General features: G+C 40.2%; 2 long non-coding RNA genes across 2 annotated transcripts; both read left to right on the top strand.

The window, feature by feature from the left end:
- The first annotated feature begins 6,908 nt into the window (after positions 1-6,908).
- Positions 6,909-8,050, top strand: LOC140561885 (uncharacterized). The gene is made up of 3 exons (XR_011980108.1): positions 6,909-6,994; positions 7,123-7,234; positions 7,340-8,050. It is a non-coding gene; the product is annotated as an uncharacterized lncRNA (long non-coding RNA).
- A 2,558-nt stretch (positions 8,051-10,608) lies between these two features.
- Positions 10,609-12,999, top strand: LOC140561881 (uncharacterized). The gene is made up of 3 exons (XR_011980106.1): positions 10,609-10,740; positions 11,538-11,631; positions 11,827-12,999. It is a non-coding gene; the product is annotated as an uncharacterized lncRNA (long non-coding RNA).
- The last annotated feature ends 157 nt before the right edge of the window (positions 13,000-13,156 follow it).

Raw genomic sequence — 13,156 nt, 5'->3', positions numbered from 1 at the left:
TTCTTTTCTTATGCATGAGGTCAATGAAATCAAGCCCCATTTTCCTTGGATGCTTAAACTCCTTGGACAACTTTTCCGAAGTATCTGCATCTAAAGGAACATGACCAATTTCTACTCTGGTTTCAGTACCTCTGCATTTTGCATGATTAAGTACCTCAGAAGATACAATGGTTACAGGTCTCATCTGAACTCACCTTGCACTAGCATGTTCAGAACCCTCGTCAGAAGATGAAGATTCTGATCCATCAGAATGAACAGTCTCATTGCCTTTGTCGTTTACAGATAATTCAGGATACAGCCTTACTGTTACTTGAGAATCTCCATCCTCTGTGTAACATGGCTGACCTGCTGGAGGGGCAACAGAAGGACACTGGCACCTTGATTTAGTTTTACAACTAGCATGCTGCTGTTCAACTTCTGTCAGGTTTTGCTGAAGTGTCTTACATATTCTTTTGGCATTTATGGTGGCTGTTTTATGCCGTCTGCATTCACTAATTAGTTCTAAGATCTTTCCCTGAGCTTCCCTTAACTCATCTTCCATAGACTTTAACTTGCATTTCCAATATTGCTTAATTAGAAAAAGACACTTCTTCACTGAGTCATGCTTAAGGCCATAACCTAAAGCTACCTTACACTCAGCAAAAGTCCATTCTCTATCAGCAGAGAAACCTTCGGATGAAAAGTACTGAGTTATCTTTTGCTCATTAATATGTTTCTTCACTATGCCATTGATTACCTTTTCAAAATCAGAATCAGTCCACTGAGGCATTTCAGTCCCTCCCTTAACTAAGGTGCTGCTTTTATAGTTAAGAGGCTTCCATGAGTCTTTACCAAGATTCTGAGTATGTTGGCCTTTTCTGGACATGGTGAGAAAACAGGAGAACAAAACCAAGTTTTCTTCTTATTAACTAAACTACAGAAGAACACAACTCATCAGTAACAAACAAACCTCTCTCTGTTCAGAGAGGATTCTGGTTACAAACGTTACGTTTAACAGTAACAAAACAAACTTCTCTCCTTTAGAGAGGATAACAGCCACAAAACACTAGGTTTCTATCAGTGACAAACAACAAAACTTCCCTCATAAACAGAGAGGATAACAGCCACAAAACACTAGGTTTCTATCAGTGACAAACAACCAAACTTCCCTCAAAAACAGAGAGGATAACAGCCACAAAACACTAGGTTTCTATCAGTGACAAACAACCAAACTTCCCTCAAAAACAGAGAGGATAACAGCCACAAAACACTAGGTTTCTATCAGTGACAAACAACCAAACTTCCCTCAAAAACAGAGAGGATAACAGCCACAAAACACTAGGTTTCTATCAGTGACAAACAACAAAACTTCTCTTCTTTCAGAGAGGCTAACAATTACTGACTCCTCTGTCTTAGGAAACCAGAATTTCTCTTCGATTCGAAATGGCGTTTACTCACCAAGAAGGTTTCAGTAGGCCATCCGGGTCACGGCACCAAATTGTTAGAAATCCGGCGTCCAGGAGACAGATTCAGGAGTCAGGAGACTGGATCTTCAGTGTTGATGAGTTTATTGGTACACACAGAGATGTACAACTCGATCGGTCACGGTCAACCCAGTCTGATTAGGGGTATTTTGAGAGGGCCTTATATACATTGGAAATTGTGGGAGGAGAAAGGTTGATGAAGAGGAGTTTAAGGAGGGGTAGGAGGGGGATGAAGGATAGGTCACTTGGAGTATCAACAATAGGGGGTGATAGTTATCACTTTAAAGAGGGGTAGGAGGTGGGTGAAGTTGAGGGGGGGTTGATGGTATACAAAGAGAAAGAGTGACCACTTTAGGCCGGCAGACGAAGGGTAACAAAAGGTGAGACAAAGGATTAAGATAACCATTTGATAACAAGTTGAAACCACATGAAAGTAATTCTAGAAAAGACCATATTTTCTCTCAAGTTTTTCCTCTGATCATCAGCTCTTACCCCACAGAGTTCTTGACTTTTATCATCAACATTTTCTAAACACACTTGAACATTGTAAATAATAGCAGGTGGAGTTGAGCGGCTCATTGGGGACAGGATGCACATGGGAGGTTCTTTGTCAGTGTGGTTCTTTAGATTAAAGAGTTAAACTGATCTTCCTGAAGATAACTTACAATCAGATTACAGAACTTCTTTCACACCAGCCACAGCTTTCACACACTCTCAGCACACTTTTTAGTTTACATTTTAACTGCCTAGTCCTGCTGAATTTACTGCTGCGTCTAGCGCCCCCTGCAGGCAATTTCATCAACTGCTATGAGAATTATTCTAATATACATACAGATTGTTACCTAGAAGAAAGCAGATGCAGGCTCCAACTTTGTCCTCAGACTTTAAAAAGACCTGTAGGTGTGTGTAAATGGTGTTTCAGGAAAGAGTTCCCTTTTTGATGTGTCGTAAAACATTTTCCATTTTTAAAATAATTTAATAATTAATACTTTTCTATGATTAAAACAGTTCGACTGAACCCAGGAGAAGTGAATCCAGTGTGAATATGCTGAACATTCAAAATTCAAAGATATGATACAACCTGAGCCTTTAAAATCTGTTTGTCGTTGATTATGGACGTGGCACTGCAAAAGAAGGGTGTGTGGTGCGATAAATTGGATTGAGTGCAGGTGTGCTGGACGTCCTGCACTTCGTCTCATCACAAATACATAAACAGAAGGAAGGAATAATTAGAATATAACAAAGCAGGTAAAGTGTAACGTGCAGGACATAAGGCACATTAATATTAAGCAGCTGACAGTGCAGTGCACAGTGCACTTGAGAATTTCCCCACTGCGGGACTAATAAAGGACTATCTTATCTTATCATATTGTCATACCAAGAAGACATCTGACTATCCAGTACAACTGAGTGACTGTGCTCTGTAAACAGATATTCAGTAATACAATTACATTAATGTCTCGGCGCACAGTGATAGACTCTAATATAAATCTTTCCTTTACTGTAGGTTTAAAGCCAGGAGGTCTGTTAGTGTTTCTGATAACCCTTCTTTAACTCTTCTGATGCTGGCCATGTCATTTCTTTACAATCTGTACCAGATCCCTTCAGACCTGACAAAACTCCTGATACACACAGAGTAGAACCTGAAGTCCAACCCCAGCCTGTACCGAAGAGCTCCAGACCTGAAAAATCAACAGATAGTCATGGGAGTAAAACATTTTCTAAACACATTTGTTACCCTAACTTTGTTACTCTTTCTTCATGACTTTTTTTGTATTTGGCCTCATTCAGTCTTCTAAAGACATTCTGTATGTTGTGGCACAATCAGCATCACAGTTCGTGAAACCACAGAGGCACTTCCTGAACTCTCTGAAGTAGATTTCACATCATCATCATCATCATCTGCAACTGAAGACACAGTCATGAGATTCTGGTTTGGTTCTCTCCTCCTGGATCTGCTGGTCACCCTCTACCTTCAGTCTTGTGTGGAGAGGAACAGTAAGTGGACGTTCATCCTTGGGTTTTTGGCTCTTTTTTGCTGCCTTGTGGGAATGATTCTTGTTTTTTTTAATTGAATTACATGTTTATTTGTAATTTTATTATTATTGAAGCTGGGGCAGTACAGCTTAATTACTTTTCTCAAATAAATAGTTTTTGGTTGTATTTGTCAATTTCATTGTTACATTAAGAGCTATATAGGCCTGGACAAAAGTAAAGGTACCCCTGAAAATAATGTGACCAAAGGGACATCTTAACTCAAGGTGTGTCCACTAATTAGCATCACAGGTGTCTACAATCTTGTAATCAGTCAGTGGGCCTATATATAAGGCTACAGGTAGTCACTGTGCTGTTTGGTGACATGGTGTGTACCACACTCAACATGGACCAGAGGAAGCGAAGGAAAGAGTTGTCTCAGGAGATTAGAAAGACAATTATAGACAAGCATATTAAAGCTAAAGGTTATAAGACCGTCTCCAAACAGCTTGATGTTCCTGTGACTACAGTAGCACATAATATTTAGAAATATAATGGTCTATGGGATATCAAGAAAAGAACACTGTCTCTACTATGAAACATGGAGGAGGCTCTGTTATGTTCTGGGGCTGCTTTGCTGCATCTGGCACAGGGTTTCTTGAATCTGTGCAGGGTACAATGAAATCTCAAGACTATTAAGGGATTCTAGAGAGAAATGTGCTGCCCAGTGTCAGAAAGCTTGCTCTCACTGGTGCGCTACTGAGTGAGGCCCCAAGTGCAGAGTCCTTAATCATAGGGCAGGCAAAACGGAAATGAGAAATAAATCAACCCGGGACTCGAACCCAGGCTGCCACGTCGCAAAGTTCCACGTTCCCCAAAGAGGCAGTTGTGAATGCGGCCAACAAATGAAACCTAAAAGGGGTGGTTTTAGTGAAATAAAGGCGGGAAACAAACAAGGAATGCCAGGGGAGAACGCTGGCTGCCTCTTTAAACTCGAGGAAACAATGGAACTAAAGGCAAAAGGATCTCCCAAAAAAACGAGACCCACATGCTTTTCACTTGTAAGACCTTCCTCATCCGACCCAGTACAAAGAACACTATAGGCCGGACTGGAAGGGAATCAGCCAACCACTAAAAACAATCAATCACACCTTGGGGAACGAGAATGCAATAAAAACAAAAAAACACAACATGCTCACATGCATGTAACAGGGCCCAATGAAGCAATTTTCCCGCTTCCCTTCGATTACCTGTCTGCCTGATTGCTATGGAATTTCCTCAACTCCAGGTTCATCCTCTCACACTGGTCATTAGACCAAGGATGGGACCCTGACACAAGACTAACCCTGTGACCCTAATCTTTCAAAGAATTACCACACCCTGGAAGTAAATTATGGCCCTCGATCGGACACTATATCCTCATGGACAGCGTAAAAAGGAAAAACCTATGTAAAATACTTCTAATCTAATATCACAAGAAAAAGGATGAGTTATAGTAAGTATGGTTGTGTAACCATTAGAGTCTGGAAGATTGGTGACAAAGTCAATAGTTAGATAGGACCATGGATGAAGTGGGACAGGTAGGGTAATGAGCTTACCAGCAGCAAGTGTCTTGGGAGTCTTGAGAACACTGAGAGCAAGTGGTACAAGATGACACAAACCTGTGTACATCTGCCGACATAGAATTCCACCAGTATGTACTGCACAGTAACTGGTGAGTACGGGTCTCACCGGGGTGACCTGATGTCAAAGACGAATGGACCCAGGTAATTAGTCTCTACACTGCTCAGGGACATTGATGTTGGGCAGCAAATTATTAATCTCCTTGTCTATCTCCCATCATACAGGAGCTACAACAACAGAGGCAGCACAGCTTGTATTTTGTAGGAAAAATCAAGGCAAGGGAACACACGGAACAGAGCATCGGCCTTGGTGTTACATGAACCCAGCCTGTATGTGAACTGTGACCTGATAACAATAAAAAAAAAGACAAAGGCCATCGAGCCGGACGCAAGTATTCCAGGTTCTTATCATCCGTCAAGACCAAAAAGGGATGTGAAGCCTCTTCCAGCCAATGACGCCACTCCTCAAATGGTACTTTTATAGCTTAAAGCTCCCTATCCCCTATACCATAATTTCAAATTATGAAAAAAGGTTTAAAAAAATGTAAAAAAAAATGTAAAAGGTTTAAATACTAAACAGAGACATAGACACAGGTGAGGGTTGTTAGTATTCAGGTGACGTCAAGTGTGGGAACAGTTCATGATTGGACGGCACAGGGCACGTTTATTGCTGTACTATACTATATATTGTTGTAGTAAAACTACATTCCACTATATTTTAATTATAATTACCATATCATGTAAATATGTTATACCTCTGTAACAACTGAATTTTCCTCTGAGGATCAATAAAGGTGTTTATCTCATTCTAATAATTGTCTTTATCTGTAATTTTCTGTCTTGGAGTATCTTATCCTTTGTATCACTGCTATTTAAAACATAGAAAGCAGGCTGACTGCCAGTGTATCACTATCCAATGCATATTTGCTGATTTTGTGACATTCTTCTCAATGATCAATTATTAGAAATTAAAGATGCACTATTTCAAAGATTTCAAAGATTCAATATTTTAAAGTAAATAATGTGTTTTGACAGGACAACCTAAAATAATGGGGACATAGACAGAAAAGGCCATTTCTACTAGACAGCTCTACACATTTCCTGTACATACTATGTGGATGTTTCCACACGTATTAACCAAGGGAAAAATCCAAACCCATGCTTAACAAACATGAGTTTTACAATTTCCTATGACAATGAACCATTTTACACCACATTAGCATAAGCTGAGACACACTGCTCTCTATTAAGATTAGAAATAACTGCATTCTTTGTTCTCCATGGAGATTAATAAATCTATAAAAACATCTTTTAAACAACATCTCATAAAATCTGTTGAGAACTATAAACATTAATGTGCTACTCAACCATCTATGCTTGTTTACAGGCCAGTCTTGCTTGGACCAATATGGCAAATTTGATGAGTTGATGTATAGCAGCAATGGGTCATGGGGCCAATGCAGAGTGTACATTTAAATGTATGTCAATGAATCTACCCACACACCACAGAGAATAAAGTCCCACAGAGAATAAAGTAACAATATCACTTTTTAACTATTTAGTTTCCAACCAAAACTGTAAGAGAATTAAGATATGCATAACTTTTTTGGGGAAATTAAAGTAGGAAGTAGATATTTATCTTTATTTACTGATGATGATAATTTATTTGGCATTTTGCATTTAGCTTTGTTCTGTTTTCTAAAGACCTATGTTGTGGCACCTATGTTGTCCAGCACCACAGTTGATAAAACCACAGAGGCACTTCCTGTAAAAGGGCTTTTATTCTCTTGCTCTATAGAACTGAACTTTCTGCAGTAGAGTTCAGATCATTATCATCTCCTGCAGCTGAAGACACGGTCATGAGATTCTGGTGTGGTTCTCTTCTCTTGGATCTGCTGGTCATCCTCTACCTTCAGTCCTGTGTGGAGGAAATCAGTAAGCCCACCATGTCTAATTAATTACATGTTTATTTGCAATTTGTTATTATTGCTCTTTATATTATAGTTTTTTTAGTGATACTAAGAAGAAAGGTTTTTGAATAGGTTTTTGTCATTTTCACACAGAGGGATGGATCCCTCCTGAGTGCTGTTGCAGTTTCATGGAAAGCGCAATCCCTGTAAATAAAATAGTTTCATATAAAGAAACAAGCCCAGTCTGTTCAAAAGCTGGAGTGATGTAAGTTTTCACCCCTCTTCCTTTTATTAATATTGTAGGTCTTCTGATTTTCTAGCCTGTGTGTAAATCAGTTAGACACTAATATAAATGTTTTCTTTATTGTAGTTTTATCACCAAGAGGTCACAACATATTTGTGTTAACCCTGGTTCAAAGTGGGTGCTGCGGGCCATGCAGATCATTGATCGTCGAATTTTGGAAGGTACCCATGAACTGCACAGGCATGAAGTTAAAAGCAAAACTCCGCCTGTACCGGAGACCTCCAGACCTGATAAAACTACAGATACACGTGGAGAAGAAACTGTAGCCCAAACCCAGCCTGTAACAAAGACCACCAGTCCTGAAAAAACAACAGATACACACGGACGCAAAACTGAAGCCCAAACCCAGCCTGTACCAGAGACCTCTAGATCAAACACAGATGAGCCCAACTGGTTCTGCCAAATTTAAAATCCAAACCCATAATCTCTCCGTCTGCTACCAGGTTCTAGGTCTATCTATATCATGTTTAGGTTCCACCATGTTTTACATCTACCTTCCTGTATGTGTTAAAGAGGTCAAAGTCAATTCTTTGTGTTTTAGTAAAGACAATGGAGAGTAAGGCGAAAGAAAGATGGAAAAGAACAGAGGTGAGATGTGGAGGGTGTCACCAAATCGGCATCTGATCTTATCTTTTATTAATCTGCAATTAACAGCACATTTTAATTAAGGCTGGTAACACTGTAAATGTTTAACTTGCATTTAAAACTGTAACCACACATATATTAGACTTTGTATATTTACATGCACAGTTGACAGATGAACTTCTGTAAGCTATTTGGAATGACCAACATTGCTAATAAAATAGCTAACAATGTTAACTTAATTTTTGTGCATTATTTACTGCTATTAAAATAACAAAGTAATTGTATTGGTCTTGGTCTTTCCTGGTAAAACCTTAACCACACTTCCTGTAGATGCTAATTAATCATGCACAGCTCTTCAGATGTATTTTGATCCATTCTTGGGTACAATATTATTTTAGTTGTCTTTTGCAGCAAAATCAGGGCTTATTGAAAACACCCACACTAAGCATGAAATGCACCAGCATTTGTTTAAACACCAACCAAGCCTTACCTCTTACTTCTTACCAGCTCAGGTTCAATTTTATCATGGAATATCCTGTCCTGATCTAAAAGCAGAAGATTGAAATTGTACCTGCGTAAAGACCACCAGCATTTATTTGGTGGCCCCATGATGCCTCCAAAGCTAATGTTTTTTTTTATAGAATTGCAGTCTACTTCCTGTGTTTAGTGTTACACAGTGGCTCTGAGCCAGTCAGCAATTTGTAATACTGTCTGTCTTTTGTTATTTAATTGTTTTCTGTACCAAATTACCCTTTTTTTCAACACAGTGTCCACAGGGTAAGCTTTGTCATTTAAAACACTATGCTTTTCTGTATTGACTCATGCTGGACATTTGTACACAGTTCACTTTCCTTCAGGTGGTGACTACAGACACATTTCCTGTAGAAGCAGAAGCTTGTTCTTTTTTTGTTTCTTTGTATACGTCACATCATCTGCTGAGACTAACAGCAATTGAAATCATCATCATCTTCTGCAGCTGAAGTCTCAGACAGGAGCGTCTGCTGTTGTGTTCTCCTTCTGGGCCTGCTGGTCATTTTCTACTTTCAGTCCTGTGTGGAGTGTCAAGATAAGTAGATGTGCATCTGGATAGAGACAGATACCCCAACATAAGCAAGATCAACTCTTTTATACCTTTGATTTTAGAGGAAGGTGTCTAAATACTGCCATCCAATTAGTGTATAAGGAAACAAGGTTTTGCAGATCTCTGTTCTTTTGTATACAGTAATGTATACATTCACTAAGCAATTTATTAGGAAGACTACTAGTGTTGTAATACTGGGGAAGGCCTCTAGTTGACTCTTAGTTGAATTCTTAGTGGGATGGATTTCACAAGATGTTTACTTTGAGTTTAGGTCCATGTTGACATTATTTTACACACAGAATTCCTATAGTTTTTTCAAGAGAACCTTCATGCTCTAAATCTCTAAATCCATCACATCCCAAAGGTGTTCGACTGGTTTCAGATCCAGTGACTGAAGATCCAGCACTGCACACTGAACTCACTGAACTGCTCCGAGGTGCATCACCATGCTGGACAATGGTAAACTGCGGTCATGAAGGGATGCAGATGGTCAGCAACATTACTCAATTAAAGCCTGTGGCCTTTAGGTGATGACTGGTGTTAACGGCCCAAAGTTAGCCAAGAACTATTTCCCCATACCACTTCTAAGAAATCTAGATTCACCAGACCAGGCTTCAATTGTCCAGTGTTGGTGAGCCTGTGTTGAACCATGGCAGCCTCAGCTTTCTGTTCTTGGCTGACAGAAGTGGACACTGGTCTTTCGCTGCTGTAGCTCATCCTTATGATCGGAGGTGTTCAGAGTTGCTTTTTTGCTCTCCAAAACGGTACAGAGTGATTACAGAAGCTACTGTGGTTATACGAGCTACTGTGGACACATGATTGTTTGATTAGATAATTGCATGAATTGGTGGGTGTACAGGTGTTGTGAATAAAAGGTGCTTGGTGAATGTACGTACACAGGACCATGGAAAGCATTTGCCCTTTGATTTCTTGTGTGTTTCTGCATGGGTCATAATTTTACATTTTCTAAAAGAGTGACCCCTAACTACCCTACTGAAATATCCTGCCTGGCCAGCTCAAGCTGATCGAGCTGGTTGACTCGATGATGTTTTTGTTTGAAGTTGATGGTTTAGCTGGAACTGGCATGGCCAAGCCAAAAACCAATTAGTATGATCAAGCTTGACCACACTGGTTGACCAGCAGTCCAAGCAAGACCAAGCTCGTTAACTAGCATGACCAGAATGACCATGGTGGTCAACCAGCATGGCTAGCATGACCCAACTGGTTGACCAGCATGATCAATGTACACAGTGTACATTTATTCTCACTGAGTTGTAACAGCAGGCAGCATGAAGGACATAAAATGAGCCCTTTGAGTAAAACTCCACATATTATATATATATATATAACCAGAATAGAAGCTACTTCCTCTACTTTATACACCCGTCTCTCTCACATCTTTGTGGTTTACCAGTTTCCAGCTCTGATTTATGGCTCAGTATAAGAATGGAATGATCAGCACAGCAGTATTTTTGCTCATTATGAAGGTAAAGGGTTTACAGATACCCAGACCTCACCCAGGTCTCTGGAATGGCTCTGCAGGTCTGTGCAGACTTTGCTTCATGTCCGGTAAAAACCACAGAGTCATTTCCTGAAGAGAGCAGGTTCTCTTTCTTTCCTTCTTGACCAGTCGAGTGTTCACCTTCTCCTGATCTGCTAATAAGGCTGATCGCAGGATCTACTGTGCTTAACTACAGATCATCTCCTGCAGCAGAAGAAACAGCCATGAGCATCTGCTGTCGTTCGGTCCTCCTAGGCCTGCTGGTCATCTTCTACCTCCAGTCCTGTGTGGAGGGTCAAGGTAGGTTGAAGTTCTGTATGTATGTTTTGGGACACCTGCTCATTTATTGGATATTAAAGAGTTTATCCTGCCTTTGTTGGAGTAAAGCTGCTGTTTTGGAGATATGAGGTTTGTGTGTGACAGCTAAGAAATGTAATATGCCCAGGCAGCTGTTTGAGGGGTAGTCCCCTGATAAAAACATTTGGTTTAGGGCCTTCAAAAGGCTGCCAGGACCGGTGTCTGACACTCAACCACAAAACTACAAACATGCTGAGCTCCCAGCTCTTCAGAGAGCTTAAAGCAACAGAACCCGGTTTATTCTGAACCTGTAAAATCTGCAGCTGGTCTACAGACTTCAAAACTCTACATTTGTTTACATGCAATTGATTCAAAACTCACAAATTTCCAAATCTGATCAGAAAATACTTGGGAAAGAAGATTCATTTTAGCTCTTAACTCCTAAACTGTGATTAAAACCAAACCAAGGTTGCTATGGTGCAATAGATAACACCACTTTCTGCCACACCATGTGGGAGACCTGGGTTTGATTCCTGGTCTGGGTGTCTATGCTGCACTACACCAATAGGAGTCCTTAGACAAGACACCTAACTCTACATTAGCCCACTTCTGTAATATCAGTAAGCTTGTAAGTCACTCTGGATAAGAGAGTTGGCTAAATGCCGTAACCATTACATCCTGAATATCTATCGGTTTATTTCACAGTAACACCTGTTTAGTATGTATTTGAGTATTTAATTGGATCCAATGTAATTTCATTACAGCTCATTTTTAATATTGGTGTATTTTCCCCCCTCCAGAATGCTGCATTGGTTTCTTTAAAAGGAAAATTCCTGTAACCGCCATCATGAAGTACTCAATAACAAAAACTGACTGTCCAAAAGTTGGAGTTGTGTAGGTCTTCACATCATGCAACTACAGCAATTAATAATGAATCATTCAAAATAATTGTATTACTCATTATTATTAGGGCCTCACTGGAAGTTAAACTAAAATTGAATCTGAATTTGGATTCATTGTTGTTTTAGTTACTCAACATATTTTGTAAGTCAGGTTTAATAACAGACCCAAACGTTCTCCTCATTGCAGATTTTCCACCAAGAACATCCATGTCTGTGTAGATGCTAGTCTTCGATGGGTGCAGCAAGCAATCGAGGAAATTGATCGTAGAACTTTAGACAGAAACACAAATCTGCACGGCTCTGATACGGAATCCCAAACCCAGCCAACACCAGCAACTCTGAAACCTCAACCAGCTGCAGATCAAGGGAATGAAACGGACCCCCAGAACAGGCCAGTACCCAAGACCTTTAGTCCCGAGCCGACTAAAGGTCTGCACAGATATGAAACCCATGAAGCCCAAAGCCATACTGAACTTGAGACCTCAAGACCTGGCCTGACCACGTCCAGCTGGTTTTGCCAAGTTTAAAACCCTTTCCTGAAATGTTAAAAACTCTTAGAAATGGGAGAGCAACCAAGACCTCCAGAGTATTTATTAAGAGATCCTCCATATACATGCACAACAGCTTTGGTTTTTGACACAGGCTAATCAGATATGTACTTCTGATGTGAAGCTTCAACAAAAGGTCATTGGTCTCCAATCTTCCTGAAGGTCATTTTCAGGCAAACCAGGGTTCTGACTTAATGTTATCAGCAGTTCTCTCAGACTTCCAGACCTCAGCCTGTCCTCCACAGTTCCTGTTAACGATCATTTCTTAACTCCATTAGGAACTCCTGAGAACCTCTGCTATCTTCCTTTACTCTCCTCCTGCTCTGTGAAGCATCAGATATGCCAATGTTCAGAGTGTTCAGCAGCTGCTTAGAGGAGCCCATGGCTGCTGATTGTTGGGGCGAGGTTTGAGGATAAAAAAAATAAAGCTTCAAATAAAGCTTTGAAATTTGCTTCACCTTTCCCAACTATGACCCAACAAGCCATGGCCCAAACAAGCTAATTAAGGTTTGAGATCTTGGTAAATAACTAAAACTTAATGCTACTTCCTCCTTCTTTTAAGGTACAATTTTAAATGTTTTAGAGATCCGTTCCAGAGACATTCTGAGCAGGGGTGCCCAATCTTTTCCATGTCCCTTAAGGGTTAAGCATGGTTTAGGTAGATCCCAGGGGAGGCACAAGTCTTTGCCAGCCTGTACAAGTCAACCAAATTGAATGTATATAAAGGTCACTAGGAATTTCTCCAACAGGCTCTTATTATATACATCTGGCCAAAGTATTGGGACACCTGCTCATTCATTGTTTCTTCTGAAATCAAGGCTATTAAAAAGAGCTGATCCTGCTTCTGTTGGAGTAACTGTCTCTACTGTCCAGAGAAGAAGACTTTCTACTAGATTTTGGAGGAGCATTGCTGTAAGAATCTGATTGCATTCAGTGACAAGAGGCACAAAAATGTGCCCAATGTATAGT

The sequence above is a fragment of the Salminus brasiliensis genome, chromosome 9, assembly GCF_030463535.1.
Source record: "Salminus brasiliensis chromosome 9, fSalBra1.hap2, whole genome shotgun sequence".
In the NCBI taxonomy this organism is placed as follows: Eukaryota; Metazoa; Chordata; class Actinopteri; order Characiformes; family Bryconidae; genus Salminus; species Salminus brasiliensis.
The sequence above is the reverse complement of the archived record's forward strand: the minus strand, read 5'-3'. Positions and strand labels throughout refer to the sequence as shown.